This window comes from Macaca mulatta, chromosome 3 (assembly GCF_049350105.2).
Source record: "Macaca mulatta isolate MMU2019108-1 chromosome 3, T2T-MMU8v2.0, whole genome shotgun sequence".
In the NCBI taxonomy this organism is placed as follows: domain Eukaryota; kingdom Metazoa; phylum Chordata; class Mammalia; order Primates; family Cercopithecidae; genus Macaca; species Macaca mulatta.
In genome coordinates this window covers 122,062,409-122,081,333 of record NC_133408.1, presented here as the reverse complement: position 1 = coordinate 122,081,333, position 18,925 = coordinate 122,062,409, and positions in this window count along the sequence as shown.

Here is an 18,925-nt window from a genome sequence, read left to right as displayed (position 1 = left end):
TTCTACCTTCAGGGGATCTGTTTTTACTGTCTCCCAACCCCTTCATTGACTTAAAAGAATATTTTATCCATTTATCCGTTTTTTTTTTCTTGAATTTTTGGGTGTTTTATAGCCAGAATGCATAGTGATCTCTAGTACATTTTGTTGCTAGAAACAAAGGTCTATAATTAATTTATTTTTCTTCTTTCTAAACACTGTACCCATTCTTTCTAAACACTGTATCCAATCTGGCTGGAATTTTATAGGAGCATATATCTTCTGGCTAGGAGTTTGAAATGTAAAATAGAGTTTATGCACTAGATTTTAAAGTTATTGTTTTTGCTTTTGTTCATTTGTAGAAAGGAATGCCTTAGTTATGTTCCTAATTTTAAAGGAATCTATGCCTCATTTTAGTATTATGTTAGCTAGAGATAGATCTCCAATGTCTTAGTTATAAGTAACCTTGATAAAGTTAGTGGGTACATTTAATTTTAAGTAAACACTTTTTACAATAATGTCTTAACCAATGTTTCTTATAAGTGTTCTTAGTCTCAAGGTTGTAAGTTGATAATCTTTGGAAATATTAAAACAAAACTTTCAATATTGCAGATGTGCACTTTGGCTTTCTGAGCAGTCTAAGACAGAAACTTGAAATTTACTTAATGTTTATGGCAATTGGTACGTACATATTTCTAACCTTCTCCTTATCTTACAAGACACAATAACTGCCTTATGCTTCTTCTAAAAGCCCTATGTTTCAAGTTCCTCATTCTTTCAAAAGTATCTTCATTAAACTTCCTTGTACCGTAGTCATATTTTCTAGCAAAGGTTGAGTTAAAAAATATTAGACTTATAGCATCTGTTCCCATAGGATAAATAGATATACCAAAAGTTGTTTAATGAAACTCCTTCCTGGAGAAAAAAAGTAATCCAATAGGTTAAGGCAGCTACAAGTCAAAACTCTAAGGTAGCAATAGGCCTAAATGGTATAAGCTCTGAGAAATTACAAGACCAAGACACTTATTTAAACAAATCTTACATCCATTTCGTTCATAAATTTATCTCAGAGAATTATTAGAATCAAAGGAGAATGTCATCATAATTTTAAAATATTACTTATTTTAATTATATTTGGTTGACATTTTTATCCCATAGATCATTTCTAACACTGCAGAAATTTTGCCCTCACATTGGTCCCCAAGTAAGGTCCCAGAGGTTCCTTCAGTTGCCTATGGGCAACATAATGCATAAGGCTGCACATACAAAGTCCTTCTGTTACTATACAATTAGCACAGTGATAGATGCTGCTGCTGCTGATGGTGGTGGAAATAGACTGTTGTTACAAAAGACCACCTCTTTTTATGGTGTGAAAATGTGCATTCTTGTTGAGGCAGCAACATACAAATGAAGCAAAATAGACTGGTGGCAAGTTCTTAAACATTAATGTACATATACATTATCTAACCTCTATATACAATGAAGATTCCTAGCTCTCTATCACCGGAGATTCAGATTCAGTAGTCTGATTTCTGAAAATTTTGAGAAACACTATAATTGGAGCTTATAGTCATGTGCAAAATAATGGCTATTTTAGGCCAAAGATCTGTCAGGGAAAACTTCAAGGAAGTGATGAATAGGATAGGATTTTAAAGCATGACTTGCATTTTTATATCTGAAAAGGAGAGAAAGAGAGTCTTTGGCTCACGCCTGTAATCCCAGCACTTTGGGGGGCTCAGGCGGGCAGATCACAAGGTCAGGAGATTGAGACCATCCTGGCTAACACGGTGAAGCCTCGTCTCTACTAAAAATACAAAAAATTAGCTAGGTGTGGTGGCAGGCGCCTGTAGTCCCAGCTACTTGGGAGGCTGAGGCAGGAGAATGGCGTGAACCCAGGAGGCGGAGTTTGCAGTGAGCAGAGATCCTGCCACTGCACTCCAGGGGAGACAGACAGAGACTCAGTCTCAAAAAAAAAAAAAAAAAAAAAATACCATTAGCTAGGGGCTAGATTTGGAAATGAGTCCTATGAAAAGAAGCAGTGAGTAGATTCTCCTAAGGCATAAAGGTTATAGTAGCCTGCCCTGAGAAGATTGAAAAGACCAATGGCCAATAAATACTTGTTGGACAGAACTGCTGACTTCTGGGGAATGTTTCCAGCCAGTACAGAAAGATAATATGTGAAGTGGGAAGGAAATTTTTCCTGAATAATCTTAGCCCTGGGAGTTCATCATCTGCAGACCTACAGGATTAAGTAATTTTTTTTCCTTTTTCATCCCATTCTCTATTAAAAGCCCTAATCTGTCCCCCTGTCTCTTGTCTATGGTTGTGTGTACTTCCTATCTTACAGTAATTCAGAGGTTCATCTTGTCTTCCTTATTAGACTCTAGATTTTATGAGTGCAGGTTCTTAACTTATTCATCATTTTGTTTCTTTACAGTCCATCATATAATGCTGTGCACAAGGGCCGTATTCATAATATCTGTTTAAACAATCAGTTGATGATATAATCACTTCACTATGCTAGGTACTTTGTACATAATATCATATTTAGATTTTTGAAATCTACTACAAGTTAGGCATTGTTATCCACATACTACAAGGAAGGAAATGGAGGCTTGGAAATGTCAAACACTTGTCTATTGTCACATAGCTATTAAAGGGCACAGCCAGAAATCAATGCAGGACTGGAAACTCTAACTGACTTAAAAGATGTACTCTTTCCACTGATGGATAGAACAAAGAAATGAATGAATGAGGGAATGAGGAGTATAAAGCTAAGTAATTCATCTGAAGGGAACGATACCGAGATTTTAATCAGAATTTCAATCTGCTTATTCTAGAGGTGGAAGGAAGGTAAGCTGAGGATTCTTCGGTTCTGAGTTCTTTGGACAAAGATGTGGTCTGCTGGAAGGGAGTGCTAGAGTGCAGAATGTATAGTTAGAAGGTGCCTGGAATGTAGGGCAGAGCCCACTGGATATTCTATACCTAAGTTGATGGGGAGAGAGACCCAGCTGTTTACACATGGCATTATGACAATGTGGAAGAGAAAGAAAGCAAGACCTATGATGAAAGTTAGTCTTCAGTGAACAATCACTCAAGTGATTGGTAAAATATACAAATTCTCAGGTTCCATAGCCAGAGATTCTGATTAAATGGTCCTGGGGTAATGTGCGGGACCATATAATGTGCAGTCTAGGTTGAGAACTCACTGTCCTAGGATTTAACTTCATTTCTTGAACATTGGGATTTGGCCTCACTGTTACCATAGCTTTGACCTCAGCAGGTATTCTCCATGGAAATAGGTCACCACTTCAAGGTTACTGGTCTCTGGATGTTGAATAAAACAGTATGATTATTAGTACGGGACTCTTTTGTTCTCATGTGATAGTAGCCATCTTTTTCTGAGCATGTCCTGCATTCCAAATGATTTTGCTTCTGGGATCAAATTATACAGCCATTGGCATGAGATTGGCTTAGCAAAATTAATGAAAACATAATTAAGCAAGTTTTCCTCAGCTGTGCCATTTGAAGGGTCCTTATAAATTTTTAAATATTAAAGTAGTAACAAATTAAGAAAATGATTGTTTGAACTGCAAGTTAGACTTTTCAATTAAATTCAAATTACACCTCTAACGAAGTGGATCATTAGTGATGATTTCAAATTATGAAGTAATACTTAAAGAATACAGCATGGGGTTTGAAGTGGAAGGCCTAGCTCCAAAACCTGACTTTGTAGTAGTAAATGGATAACTTTGGAGAGGACAGTAACGTCTGTGCCTGAGTTTGCTCATTTGTAAGATGAGGATAATAATACTTCCTTGCAATAGTGTGATGGTAAATGCATAATAACTGGCTCTCGGGACGGAGTGCTGGTTTGTGGCGTTTGCCAGCTTTTGAGGTGCAAGTATTCCCAACAAGGCTGATTTCAACTTAGTAAAAGAACTGGCTCAAAAAATTCCTAAAAATGTAAAAATGGGTTTGTGTGAGTACCTCTGCTTACTGAGATATTTATAATGATAAAAAAAATGTGTAGAATATCTAAATCAGTGTTTGACCCAAATGTACTCAAAATGTACAGTGTTTCCTAATTCTATAGTTTTCATAAATTTCAAATATTACTATATTGAAGATAAAATTGTTAACCATTTGAAAAATAAGACGTTTTACATGGCAAAAAAAAAAAAAAAAAAAAAAGCAATACTGTTCTGTTAATCTTGAAACTTGAAATGGATTTATGCTCTTCAAAGCTGGGTTAGTCCTAAATTCACCATGTCTCCCATCATGAGTCCTTGAAAATCTATGTTTACATATTTGAAAATTATGATATCTGTGTGAAGATTTGATTACCAAGTATTTATTAAGCATATTTTGAGTTCTCAGCACTATGTTATACACTGTGTACTATGTTACTAACTTCTTTGAAAGGAGAGGTTTTCATGTGTGGAAGTCTTATATCATCTTTAACGCTTTCTACTTTCTTCCCAATGACCTTGTCTCCACTCTTGATATCCAGTGCTTCTCCTTGCCTCTTCTCCTTTTTCCATACAGTCACCTCTTCTAGGGGCATTTTTTTTTCTGCTAAGGGACATCACTAGAAAGGTAATGTTCAAATCTGACAAAAGAGGATGAGGATGAAGGAGCTTACTAAGCCAGATATTTATTTGGCAGCATCCCAGGTAGGACCCAAACTATATTTCCTGACTTTAGCAAGGAGTTTGGGGGGAATAGATTGCATCAGTGAAGGCCATTCAAAACCCTTACCTGTCAAAGCATCCAAGTTACTCCCTATTTCCTGAGTTCTAAATTCAAGGTGAGAATGAGTTAACAGTCATCACATTTGCTTTCTTTCTCGTGTGGGCCTCTTGCCCTGGGCTTAGTCCCACAGTTCTTGCCATATACTCTAAATAAAATCCAGATTCTTACCCAGGTATAGCCCTGCATAATCCAGCCCGACCACTGTGCCACTAGTAACATCAACTTGCATTTATTGAGTGCTCACTATAAGCCAGAGGTTGCCCTGTTCTGACCTGAATTAAGTCATGTTATTGTCATAACAAAGCTTTGCAGTTTTAATCTTGCTTTACAGATGAGGAAACTGAGGCCTTAGTTTAAATTTCTTGTCTGAGATCACGCCAGTCCAAAGTGGCAGGGCTGGGATTGTTCAGTTCCCACCTGAGTGAGAACATGCGGTGTTTGGTTTTCTGTTCTTGCGATACTTTGCTGAAAATGATGGTTTCCAGCTGCATCCATGTCCCTACAAAGGACACAAACTCATCCTATTTTATGGCTGCATAGTATTCCATGGTGTATATGTGCCACATTTTCTTAATCCAGTCTGTCACTGATGGACATTTGGGTTGATTCCAAGTCTTCACCATTGTGAATAGTGCCGCAATGAACATACGTGTGCATGTGTCTTTATTGCAGCATGATTTATAATCCTTTGGGTATATACCCAGTAATGGGATGGCTGGATCATATGGTACTTCTAGTTCTAGATCCTTGAGGAATCGTCATACTGTTTTCCATAATGGTTGAACTAGTTTACATTCCCACCAACAGTGTAAAAGTGTTCCTATTTCTCCACATCCTCTCCATCATCTGTTGTTTCCTGACTTTTTAATGATTGCCATTCTAACTGGTGTGAGATGGTATCTCATTGTGGTTTTGATTTGCATTTCTCTGATGGCCAGTGATGATGAGCAGTTTTTCATGTGTCTGTTGGCTGTATGCATGTCTTCTTTTGAGAAATGTCTGTTCATATCCTTTGCCCACTTTTTGATGGGGTTGTTTGTTTTTTTCTTGTAAATTTGTTTGAGTTCTTTGTAGGTTCTGGATATTAGCCCTTTGTCAGATGAGTAGATCGCAAAAATGTTCTCCCATTCTGTAGGTTGCCTGTTCACTCTGATGGTAGTTTCTTTTGCTGTGCAGAAGCTCTTTAGTTTAATTAGATCCCATTTGTCAATTTTGGCTTTTGCCGCCATTGCTTTTGGTGTTTTAGACATGAAGTCCTTGCCCATGCCTATGTCCTGAATGGTATTACCTAGGTTTTGTTCTAGGGTTTTTATGGTTTTAGGTCTTAACATTTAAGTCTCTAATCCATTTTGAATTAATTTTTGTATAAGGAGTAAGGAAAGGATCCAGTTTCAGCTTTCTACTTATGGCTAGCCAATTTTCCCAGCACCATTTATTAAATAGGGAATCCTTTCCCCATTTCTTGTTTTTGTCAGGTTTGTCAAAGATCAGATGGCTGTAGATGTGTGGTATTATTTCTGAGGACTCTGTTCTGTTCCATTGGTCTATATCTCTGTTTTGTTACCAGTACCCTGCTGTTTTGGTTACTGGAGCCTTGTAGTATAGTTTGAAGTCAGGTAGCGTGATGCCTCCAGCTTTGTTCTTTTGACTTAGGATTGTCTTGGCAATGTGGGATCTTTTTTGGTTCCATATGAACTTTAAAGCATTTTTTTCCAATTCTGTGAAGAAACTCATTGGTAGCTTGATGGGGATGGCATTGAATCTATAAATTACCTTGGGCAGTATGGCCATTTTCATGATATTGATTCCTCCTATCCATGAGCATGGTATGTTCTTCCATTTGTTTGTGTCTTCTTTTATTTCACTGAGCAGTGGTTTGTAGTTGTCTTTGAAGAGGTCCTTTACATCCCTTGTAAGTTGGATTCCTAGGTATTTGATTCTCTTTGAAGCAATTGTGAATGGAAGTTCATTCATGGTTTGGCTCTCTGTTTGTGTGTTACTGGTGTATAAGAATACTTGTGATTTTTGCACATTAATTTTGTATCCTGAGACTTTGCTGAAGTTGCTTATCAGCTTAAGGAGATTTTGGGCTGAGACAATGGGGTTTTCTAAATATACAATCATGTCATCTGCAGACAGGGACAATTGGACTTCTTCTTTTCCTAACCGAATACCCTTGATTTCTTTCTCTTGCCTGATTGCCCTAGTCAGAACTTCCAACACTATGTTGAATAGGAGTGGAGAGCGAGGGCATCCCTGTCTTGTGCCAGTTTTCAAATGGAATGCTTCCAGTTTTTGCCCATTCAGTATGATATTGGCTGTGGGTTTGTCATAAATAGCTCTTATTATTTTGAGGTACGTTCCATCAATATCTACTTTATTGAGAGCTTTTAGCATGAAGCACTGTTGAATTTTGTTGAAGGCCTTTTCTGCATCTATTGAGATAATCATGTGGTTTTTGTCTTTGGTTCTGTTTATATGCTGGATTACATTTATTGATTTGCGTATGTTGAACCAGCCTTGCATCCCAGGGATGAAGCCCACTTGATCATGGTGGATAAGCTTTTTGATATGCTGCTGGATTCGGTTTGCCAGTATTTTATGGAGGATTTTTGCATCGATGTTCATCAGGGATATTGGTCTAAAATTCTCTTTTTTGTGTGTGTCTCTGCCAGGCTTTGGTATCAGGATGATGTTGGTCTCATAAAATGAGTTAGGGAGGATTCCCTCTTTTTCTATTGACTGGAATAGTTTCAGAAGGAATGGTAGCAGCTCCTCCTTGTACCTCTGGTAGAATTCAGCTGTGAATCCATCTGGTCCTGGACTTTTTTTGCTTGGTAGGCTATTAATTATTGCCTCAATTTCAGAGCCTGCTGTTGGTCTATTCAGGGATTCAACTTCTTCCTGGTTTAGTCTTAGGGGCGTATAAGTGTCCAGGAAATTATCCATTTCTTCTAGATTTTCTAGTTTATTTGTGTAGAGGTATTTATAGTATTCTCTGATGGTAGTTTGTATTTCTGTGGGGTCGGTGGTGATATCCCCTTTATCATTTTTTATTGCATCTATTTGATTCTTCTTCATTAATCTTGCTAGCGGTCTATCAATTTTGTTGATCTTTTCAAAAAACCAACTCCTGGATTCATTGATTTTTTGGAAGGTTTTTTGTGTCTCTCTCTCCTTCAGTTCTGCTCGGGTCTTAGTTATTTCTTGCCTTCTGCTAGCTTTTGAATGTGTTTGATCTTGCTTCTCTAGTTCTTTTAATTGTGATGTTACAGTGTCAATTTTAGATCTTTCCAGCTTTCTCTTGTGGGTATTTAGTGCTATAAATTTCCCCCTACACACTGCTTTAAATGTGTCCCAGAGATTCTGGTATGTTGTATCTTTGTTCTCATTGGTTTCAAAGAACATCTTTATTTCTGCCTTCATTTCATTATGTACCCAGTAGTCATTCAGGAGCAGGTTGTTCAGTTTCCATGTAGTTGAGCGGTTTTGATTGAGTTTCTTAGTCCTGAGTTCTAGTTTGATTGCACTGTGGTCTGAGAGACAGTTTGTTATAATTTTTGCTCTTGTACATTTGCTGAGGAGGCTTTTACTTCCAATTATGTGGTAAATTTTAGAATAAGTGTGATGTGGTGCTGAGAAGAATGTATATTCTGTTGATTTGGGGTGGAGAGTTCTGTAGATGTCTATTAGGTCCACTTGGTGCAGAGTTTAGTTCAATTCCTGGATATCCTTGTTACCTTTCTGTCTCGTTGATCTGTCTAATGTTGACAGTGGGATGTTGAAGTCTCCCATTGTTATTGTATGGGAGTCTAAGTCTCTTTGTAAGTCTCTAAGGACTTGCTTTATGAATCTGGGTGCTCCTGTACTGGGTGCATATATATTTAGGATAGTTAGCTCTTCCTGTTGAATTGATCCCTTTACCATTATGTAATGGCCTTCTTTGTCTCTTTTGATCTTTGATGATTTAAAGTCTGTTTTATCAGAGACTAGGATTGCAACCCCTGCTTTTTTTGTTCTCCATTTACTTGGTAGATCTTCCTCCATCCCTTTATTTTGAGCCTATGTGTGTCTCTGCATGTGAGATGGGTCTCCTGAATACAGCAAACTGATGGGTCTTGACTTTTTATCCAATTTGCCAGTCTGTGTCTTTTAATTGGACCATTTAGTCCATTTACATTTAAGGTTAATATTGTTATGTGTTAACTTGATCCTGTCATTATGATATTAGCTGGTTATTTTGCTCGTTAGTTGATGCAGTTTCTTCCTAGCCTCGATGGTCTTTACATTTTGGCATGTTTTTGCAATGGCTGGTACTGGTTGTTCCTTTCCATGTTTAGTGCTTCCTTCAGGGTCTCTTGTAAGGCAGGCCTGGTGGTGACAAAATCTCTTAGCATTTGCTTGTCTGTAAAGGATTTTATTTCTCCTTCACTTATGAAACTTAGTTTGGCTGGATATGAAATTCTGGGTTTAAAATTCTTTTCTTTAAGAATGTTGAATATTGGCCCCCCATTCTCTTCTGGCTTGGAGAGTTTCTGCCGAGAGATCTGCTGTTAGTCTGATGGGCTTCCCTTTGTGGGTAACCCGACCTTTCTCTCTGGCTGCTCTTAACATTTTTTCCTTCATTTCAACTTTGGTGAATCTGACAATTATGTGTCTTGGAGTTGCTCTTCTTGAGGAGTATCTTTGTGGCGTTCTCTGTATTTCCTGAATTTGAATGTTGGCCTGCCTTACTAGGTTGGGGAATTTCTCCTGGATGATATCCTGAAGAGTGTTTTCCAACTTGGTTCCATTTTCCCCCTCACTTTCAGGCACCCCAATCAGACGTAGATTTGGTCTTTTCACATAATCCCATACTTCTTGAAGGCTTTGTTCATTTCTTTTTCCTCTTTTTTCTTTAGACTTCTCTTCTCACTTCATTTCATTCATTTGATCCTCAATCGCTGATACTCTTTCTTCCAGTTGATCAAGTTGGTTACTGAAGCTTGTGTATTTGTCATGTATTTCTCATGTCATGGTTTTTATCTCTGTCAGTTCGTTTATGGTCTTCTCTGCATTGAATATTCTAGTTATCCATTCTTCCATTCTTTTTTCAAGATTTTTAGTTTCTTTGCATTGGGTACGTAATTCCTCCTTTAGCTCTGAGAAGTTTGATGGACTGAAGCCTTCTTCTCTCAACTCATCAAAGTCATTCTCCATCCAGCTTTGATCTGTTGCTGGCGATGAGCTGCATTCCTTTGGAAGGGGAGATGCGCTCTTATTTTTTGAATTTCCAGCTTTTCTGCCCTGCTTTTCCCCCATCTTTGTGGTTTTATCTGCCTTTGGTCTTTGATGATGGTGACGTACTGATGGGGTTTTGGTGTGGGTGTTCTTCCTGTTTGTTAGTTTTCCTTCTAACAGTCAGGAACCTCAGCTGTAGGTCTGTTGGAGATTGCTTGAGGTCCATTCCAGACCCTGTTTGCCTGGATATCAGCAGCAGAGGCTGCAGAAGATAGAATATTGCTGAACAGCTAGTGTACCTGTCTGATTCTTGCTTTGGAAGCTTCGTCTCAGGGGTGTACCCCACCATCTGAGGTGTGGGGTATCGGTCTGCACCTAGTCAGAGATGTCTCCTAGTTAGGCTACTCAGGGGTCAGGGACACACTTGAGCAGGCAGTATGTCCCTTCTCAGATCTCAACCTCCATGTTGGGAGATCCACTGCTCTTTTCCAAGCTGTCAGACAGGGTCGTTTGCATCTGCAGAGGTTTCTGCTGCTTTTTGTATAACTGTGCCCTGTCCCCAAAGGTGGAGTCCACAGAGACAGGCAGGCCTCCTTGAGCTGCTTTGGGCTCCACCCAGTTCGAGCTTCCCAGCGGCTTTGTTTACCTACTTAAGCCTCAGCAATGGCAGGCACCCCTCCCCCAGCCTTGCTGCTGCCTTGCAGTTAGATTGCAGACTGCTGTGCTAGCAGTGAGGGAGGCTCCATGGGCGTGGGACCCTCCCAACCAGGTGTGGGATATAATCTCCTGGTGGGCCGTTTGCTAAGACCCTTGGTAAAGCGCAGTATTGGGGTGGGAGTTACCCGATTTTCCAGGTGTTGTGTGTCTCAGTTCCCCTGGCTAGGAAAAGGGATTCCCTTCCCTCTTGCGCTTCCCAGGTGAGGCAATGCCTTGCCCTGCTTCAGCTCTCGCTGGTCGGGCTGCAGCAGTTGACCAGCACTGATTGTCTGGCACTCCCTAGTGAGATGAACCCGGTACCTCAGTTGAAAATGCAGAAATCACCTGTCTTCTGTGTCACTTGCGCTGGGAGCTGGATACTGGAGCTGTTCCTATTCGGCCATCTTGCTCCCCCCTCCCTTTTTTTTTTCTGAGACTGAGTCTCGCTCTGTCACCCAGGCTGGAGTGCAGTGTCACGATCTTGGCTCATTGCAAGCTCTGCCTCCCGGGTTCACGCTATTCTCCTACCTCAGCCTCCCAAGTAGCTGGGACTACAGGTGCCCACCACTGCGCCTAGCTAGTTTGTATATTTTTAGTAGAGACGGGGTTTCACCATGTTAACCATGATGGTCTCGATCTCCTGACCTTGTGATGCACCCGCCTCAGCCTCCCAAAGTGCTGGGATTACAGGCATGAGCCACCGTGTCCAGCCTTCTTCCCCTACACTTCCTATTGAAACATACACATGGAAAACTGCTCAAGGTATAACTTCACACTTGATGAACTTTCATGATGGGAATATACTCATGTAAGTAGCATCCACATCAAAAAATAGATAATTACCAGCACCTGAAAGCCTCCTTATATACCCTTCTAATTTATTTACACCGTCATTCCTCAAAGGTAACCAGCTCCCTACCTCTCTCACTATAAATTAGTTTTTCTTGTTTTTGAACTTTAAGTGAACAGAATCATACATATTTAATATTTCTTGGTTTCTTGTGCTTTGGCATTTGTTTCTTCAATTCCTCCATATTATTGCATATATCAATGATTTATTTGTTCCTGTTGCTTAAATATACCATGGTTTATTTGTTCTGCTTCTGATGGACATTTGAGTTTTTTCTAGTGTTTGACTATGATGTATTGTGAGCATTCCTGTACGTGTCTTTTGGTGCCTATAAATATGTATTTTCTTGGGTATATACAAAGGAGTAGAATTGCTGGGCCATAGGATACGCATATGTTCAGCTTCAGTAGATAATGCCGAACTTTCTTCAAAACTGGTTGTACTAAGTTATACTCCTACCAGCAGTGTATGAGGATTCCAGGTAGTACATAGTGGTGCTCTCATTCTTTTTCATTCTGGTGATTGTGCTTGATACTTTATGGTGGTTTTAATTTGCAGTTTCCTCATAGGAGTGTTGGGTACCACTGTTTATTGGCTATTTGGATTTCCATTTTTGTGAAGTGGCTGTTTAAGCCTTTTGCCCATTTTTAAAATTGGGCTGTATGTTTTCTTTCTATTGATTGGTAGAAGTTTTGAAAATGAATCTCATCAGTCTATTTTGCAAGGATTTAAAAATCTATATATAATTAGCTAAATACAGCTTCTTCATATCCAATGGTAAGAATAGTACTTAATATCTTGTTAATTGTTGAAAAAGTAGTTACTTATTTTTTAAATGGTTGTGTTTTCAGCACTTTGGTTCCAGACCTTTTTTTTTTCCCCACACATATGGCATTCCTGTACTCAATAATGACAAGTCAGTTATTCTAAAAAAGAGCTTGCTTACTCTCTTTCCCTCACGTCCTCCCTCTTTTCTTTTCTTCTCTATTTCTATCTCCCATTCTACCTCATTTCATTCCTTCTCTTTCTTTGTTCCTCTCTTCCCACAACAGTTTCATTTATATAAAAACTTCACAGTGAGTTTATTTTAGAGAGCTTGTTCTCAATAGGCCATAACCTCTTTTTTGAGAACATTGCTTAAATAGCTGGGACTCAAGTTTATGTAAATAATCATATCAGAATTACCTCATGATGTTGTTTTCCAAGCATTATCTTTCATGAGTCATTTAGAACTGCTTTAAAAATTCATTTGACAGAGAGAGGCCCAAGTACATGCTCATTATAGAATTTAAAATGAACCATGTAATACAAAAGGAACATGATAAAATACAAAATAACTGATAATGGTGTTCTTCCTATGCAGGTATGCTTGGTAAAGCACACCTGATACCCGAACATTTAGAACTACACAAAAGATAAATGCTCTTCATTACAAAAGCAATCTCTGGATTACCAATAATTTACACAATGCTCTCTTTTGTTCCTCTATGTTCAGTTTGCTTATTCTGTTTCATCTTTTTTACACAGCAAGCAAGCTATGCTCAAAACACAATTTTATTTACAGAAAATGATTTATATATAAATGTATAACAAAATATTTCATCAAATAGATTATCTGTAGAAAAAAAAAAAGAATACGGTGGGCACGGTGGCTCATGCCTGTAATTCCAGCACTTTGGGAGGCCGAGGCAGAGGGATCACGAGGTCAGGAGATCGAGACCATCCTAGCTAACACGGTGAAACCCCACTTACTACTAAAAATACAAAAAAATTAGCCAGGCATGGTGGCGGGTGCCTGTAGTCCCAGCTGCTGGGGAGGCTGAAGCAGGAGAATGGCGTGAACTTGGGAGGCAGAGCTTGCAGTGAGCTGAGATTGCACCACTGCACTCCAGCCTGGGTGACAAAACAAGACTGTCTCAAAAAAAAAAAAAAAAAAAAAAAAAGGAAAAAAAGAGAAAGAAAGAAAAGAATACTTCATGACGTCACTATGGGGGAACTTTCTTTCTTTTTTTTTTAGACAGAATCTCACTCTGTTGCCCAGGCTGGAGTGCAGTGGTGCAATCTTGGCTCACTGCAACCTCCACCTCCTGGGTTCAAGCAATTCTCCTGCCTCAGCCTCCAAAGTAGCTGGGATTACAGGCACGCACCACCACATCTGGCTAATTTTTGTATTTTTAGTAGAGATGGGGTTTCACCATGTTGGTCAGGCTGGTCACGAACTCCTGACCTCAGGTGATCTGCCTGCCTCAGCCTCCCAAAGTGCTGGAATTACAGGCGTGAACCACTGCGCCCAGCCTACGAGGGAACTTTCTTTAAATGCTTTCTCTGAGTTGTGGCAATGGGTTTCTATTGATTGCTCCATCTTTCCAACTCTGGTGTTATGCAATGTTGGCAAAACAGCAGAACATTAAAATAATTCTACCATCCCTTCCAAGGCTGAATCCGTATCTCTTTATTGCTAAGTTCTTACCTAATAAAAAAAAAAAAGCCACATTTGAAATGAAAAATATAATTTAATGTTTAATCTGCTAAAAGAAATGGCCTACGGTAAAAAGTGGATGATGTCTGCATAATTTTAAACCTCCGATTCCGATGGAGAATACATAGAAGGAACACAAAGCCACTTGGAATTTCTGAATGCCGGTGAGAATGCATGATTCATTCGATGAGTTTTGCTCTAAAGGGGAACAGAGAAATGGGGTGGTAGGAGGAGGAGGATGTAGAGTCTAGAAATGATTGCTTTGAGATGGGAGAAATAACAGTGTATTTGTTTGATGATGGGAACAATCTACTAGAAAGGGAAATGATGATGCAAAAGAAAGAAGAGAGAATTGCTGGAGTGATGTGCTTGGAGGTGGGAACTAGGCGCAGGAAAGGGGCTGGCCTTACAAAGGGGCACAGAGTACATGCTCAAAACATGTTGAAGTGATAAATGACTTCACACTCTGGGAACTTATTTTCACTTCTATTTTTATCACTATATGGGCCCTCAATATGGTATAGTGAGTGATTAAAAGCAGAGTCTTGAGAGTTTAACGAGACTTGGCTTTGAGCACCACTCCCTTGATATCTTAGGGAAATTACTTAGACTCTCTCTGTCACAGTTGCATTTGTAAAGTAGACATAATAATAGTCTCTCTCATAGGGTTGCTAGTGCTATTCAATGTGACAAAGTATATGAATTGCCTAGCAAAGTGTCTGGCACATAGTGAGGGACCCCAAAGTGGTAACTTCTATTGTCAGCACTGCCTCTGCCTTGGAGCAGCAGTCCTGGGTACCTAGAGCTAGGAGTCCGGGGTGAATGCCACATGAAGTCCACATCCACCCTGAGAGTGACACAGCTTTCCCTCTTCTTCCACGGGCAGCTCACGCCGCAATAGTGCGGAACACAGCATTCTTTGTTCCAGCCCTGCAGTACTCTGACAATTCTGATGGAGGAGTTCTGGAGGCTAATTTTCTCTCCTTTTGGAGTCTTCTCCAGGCTAGGGCAGATTGCAGGACTGAAGTGAAATGCCAGAGAGCGGAGATGATAAAATGAAGCCGGAAAGGGGAGGGGGGAGTTGGGGAGGGAGCGGGGAGGGGGGTTTAGTGATTTACTCCACGCAGATATAACCAACACTGCCTTGAGTAGGTGGTCAATAAACAGTTTGAAAAATTGATAGGATATATTATAGCACTTCCCAAGGAATTGGAAAGCCCCAGAAAAGGTAGTGTAAAACTTAAAATCAAGTAACAATATTAACAAAGATGGGCCCGATTTTAGTCTTTTCATGTAATTGAACAAATATTTACAATTTGCCAAAGTGCATCTCAGCAGAAGTGTAGCCTGTCAATCAAGATTCCTCCACAATCTGCTTGTTAAGAGCTTTCACAGACTGAGCAGTAATACCCAAAACACTGATTTAGTTGTGACTAACACTTTGCAGCTATTAATTGTGGTTGGTTTGGGGGCAATATTATGGAAAAATAAATTATGATGGTTTTGGATCCATGTTGAACAAAGGTATTAAGTAAAAGGTCCACATTCTGGGGAAATATGGATAAGAAAAGGAAAGCCAGTATTAGGATAACTAGAGGAAAGAGAAAACCATTGCTTATCTTTCTTGATTTAAAAACATTGGTATAAGCAGGGATCATTGAGAATAAAATGACTTCATACAGTTCTCATGACAATATCCTAAAGGCTACAGTCCAGTGATATAATTAATTAGGAGTGTTTAACACCTATATTGTCAGCTCTAATTATACAAGTTCATCATTCTGGTTTTTGTACTGACTATAGTGCCTGCCAGTCAACAATAATGTCCTTCATTTCAGTAACTGTAAATGGTACTTTGATACTAAGCAATATTTCATTTGTTAAATTTCGCATCTTAAATTTACCAGTGTGGGCTCATTTTCAGTCAGTATCTTCACACAGTTATCGTCATAATCAAGTCCTAAATTAAAATTCTCTATATTTGATTTATATGTCATAAATTTTCATTTTTCTGGGTTTGGGCTTTAGCTGTGCTATAATTGTCTTGACTTTTCTCTATATCTTCTATATCTCTATATCTTCATATTATATCATAATAACATGGGACACAAACCACTATATGTGTTAGCCAGGATGATCTTGATCTCCTGACCTCACAATCCGCCCACCTCAGCCTCCCAAAATGCTGGGATTACAGGCATGAGTCACTGCACCCGGCCTGAAGGTGGACATTCTTGCTTGAACAAAGAGGAGACGTTTTGATGCTTTCACTTACAAATGCTTTATAATTTCATCTCTTTTGTCTGTCAGAGAGGAGTGGGAGATATTAGCTATGCTAGGAGTAAGAAGAAGGGCCCATCAGAAGGAAAGCATGTACCAAGGTCCTGGGCAGAGGGAGCATGGAGTTTATGAGGTATTAAAAGCTATCCAGAGTGGCTAGAGAAGGGTAGGCAGCAAGGTAGAAAACAGCCATATGGTAAAGAGCATTACAAGCTTTGGAAATGATTTTAGACTTCATCTTTTTGGCAAAGGCTAAAGGGGATTCATCTAAAAGGCAGATATTAAACTCTCAGTGATAGCGATGTGGACCTAGATAGTGGTAGGGTGAATCAAGGGACTCGACTATAGAAGATATAAGAAAGAAAGATTTGTGATTGATCCAATGTAGATTATGTGAGAGAGAGAGGGAAGCTGAGAATAACTCCCCAATATTTATGACTTAAAAATCTAGGTGGGGGGGCGCGGAGCAAGATGGCCGAATAGGAGCAGCTCCAGTCTCCAACTCCCAGCGCGAGCGACACAGAAGACCGGTGATTTCTGCATTTTCAACTGAGGTACTGGGTTCATCTCACTGGGGAGTGCCGGACGATCGGTGCTGGTCAGCTGCTGCAGCCCGACCAGCGAGAGCTGAAGCAGGGCGAGGCATTGCCTCACCTGGGAAGCGCAAGGGGGAAGGGAGTCCCTTTTCCTAGCCAGGGGAACTGAGACACACAACACCTGGAAAATCGGGTAACTCCCACCCCAATACAGCGCTTTAAGCAAACAGGCACACCAGGAGATCATATCCCACACCTGGCCTGGAGGGTCCCACACCCACGGAGCCTCCCTCATTGCTAGCGCAGCAGTCTGTGATCTACCGGCAAGGCAGCAGCAAGGCTGGGGGAGGGGCGCCCGCCATTGCTGAGGCTTAAGTAGGTAAACAAAGCTGCTGGGAAGCTCGAACTGGGTGGAGCTCACAGCAGCTCAAGGAAACCTGCCTGTCTCTGTAGACTCCACCTCTGGGGACAGGGCACAGTAAACTAAACAAACCCAGCAGACACCTCTGCAGACGCAAACGACTCTGTCTGACAGCTTTGAAGAGAGCAGTGGATCTCCCAACACGGAGGTTGAGATCTGAGAAGGGACAGACTCCCTGCTCAAGTGGGTCCCTGACCCCTGAGTAGCCTAACTGGGAGACATCCCCCACTAGGGGCAGCCTGACACCCCACACCTCACAGGGAGGAGTACACCCCTGAGAGGAAGCTTCCAAAGCAAGAATCAGACAGGTACACTAGCTGTTCAGCAATATTCTATCTTCTGCAGCCTCTGCTGCTGATACCCAGGCAAACAGGGTCTGGAGTGGACCTCAAGCAATCTCCAACAGACCTACAGCTGAGGGTCCTGACTGTTAGAAGGAAAACTATCAAACAGGAAGGACACCTACACCAAAACCCCATCAGTACATCACCATCATCAAAGACCAGAGGCAGATAAAACCACAAAGATGGGGAAAAAGCAGGGCAGAAAAGCTGGAAATTCAAAAAATAAGAGCGCATCTCCCCTGGCAAAGGAGCGCAGCTCATCGCCAGCAACGCATCAAAGCTGGACGGAGAATGACTTTGACGAGAAGAGAGAACAAGGCTTCAGTCCATCAAATTTCTCAGAGCTAAAGGAGGAATTACGTACCCAGCGCAAAGAAACTAAAAATCTTGAAAAAAAAGTGGAAGAATTGATGGCTAGAGTAATTAATGCAGAGAAGGTCCTAAACGAAGAAAACCATGACACGAGAAATACGTGACAAATGCACAAGCTTCAGTAACAGACTCGATCAACTGGAAGAAAGAGTATCAGTGATTGAGGATCAAATGAATGAAATGAAGCGAGAAGAGAAACCAAAAGAAAAAAGAAGAAAAAGAAATGAACAAAGCCTGCAAGAAGTATGGGATAATGTAAAAAGACCAAATCTACGTCTGATTGGGGTGCCTGAAAGTGAGGGGGAAAATGGAACCAAGTTGGAAAACTCTTCAGGATATCATCCAGGAGAACTTCCCCAACCTAGTAGGGCAGGCCAACATTCAAATCCAGGAAATACAGAGAATGCCACAAAGATACTCCTCGAGAAGAGCAATTCCAAGACACATAATTGCCAGATTCACCAAAGTTGAAATGAAGGAAAAAATCTTAAGGGCAGCCAGAAAGAAAGGTCGGGTTACCCACAAAGGGAAGCCCATCAGACTAACAGCAGATCTCTCAGCAGAAACTCTACAAGCCAGAAGAGAATGGGGGGCCAATATTCAACATTCTTAAAGAAAAGAATTTTAAACCCAGAATTTCATATCCAGCCAAACTAAGTTTCATAAGTGAAGGAGAAATAAAATCCTTTACAGATAAGCAAATGCTTAGAGATTTTGTCACCACTAGGCCTGCCTTACAAGAGACCCTGAAGGAAGCACTAAACATGGAAAGGAACAACCAGTACCAGCCATTGCAAAAACATGCCAAAATGTAAAGACCATCGAGGCTAGGAAGAAACTGCATCAACTAACGAGCAAAATAACCAGTTAATATCATAATGGCAGGATCAAGTTCACACATAACAATCTTAACCTTAAATGTAAATGGACTAAATGGTCCAATTAAAAGACACAGACTGGCAAACTGGATAAAGAGTCAAGACCCATCAGTCTGCT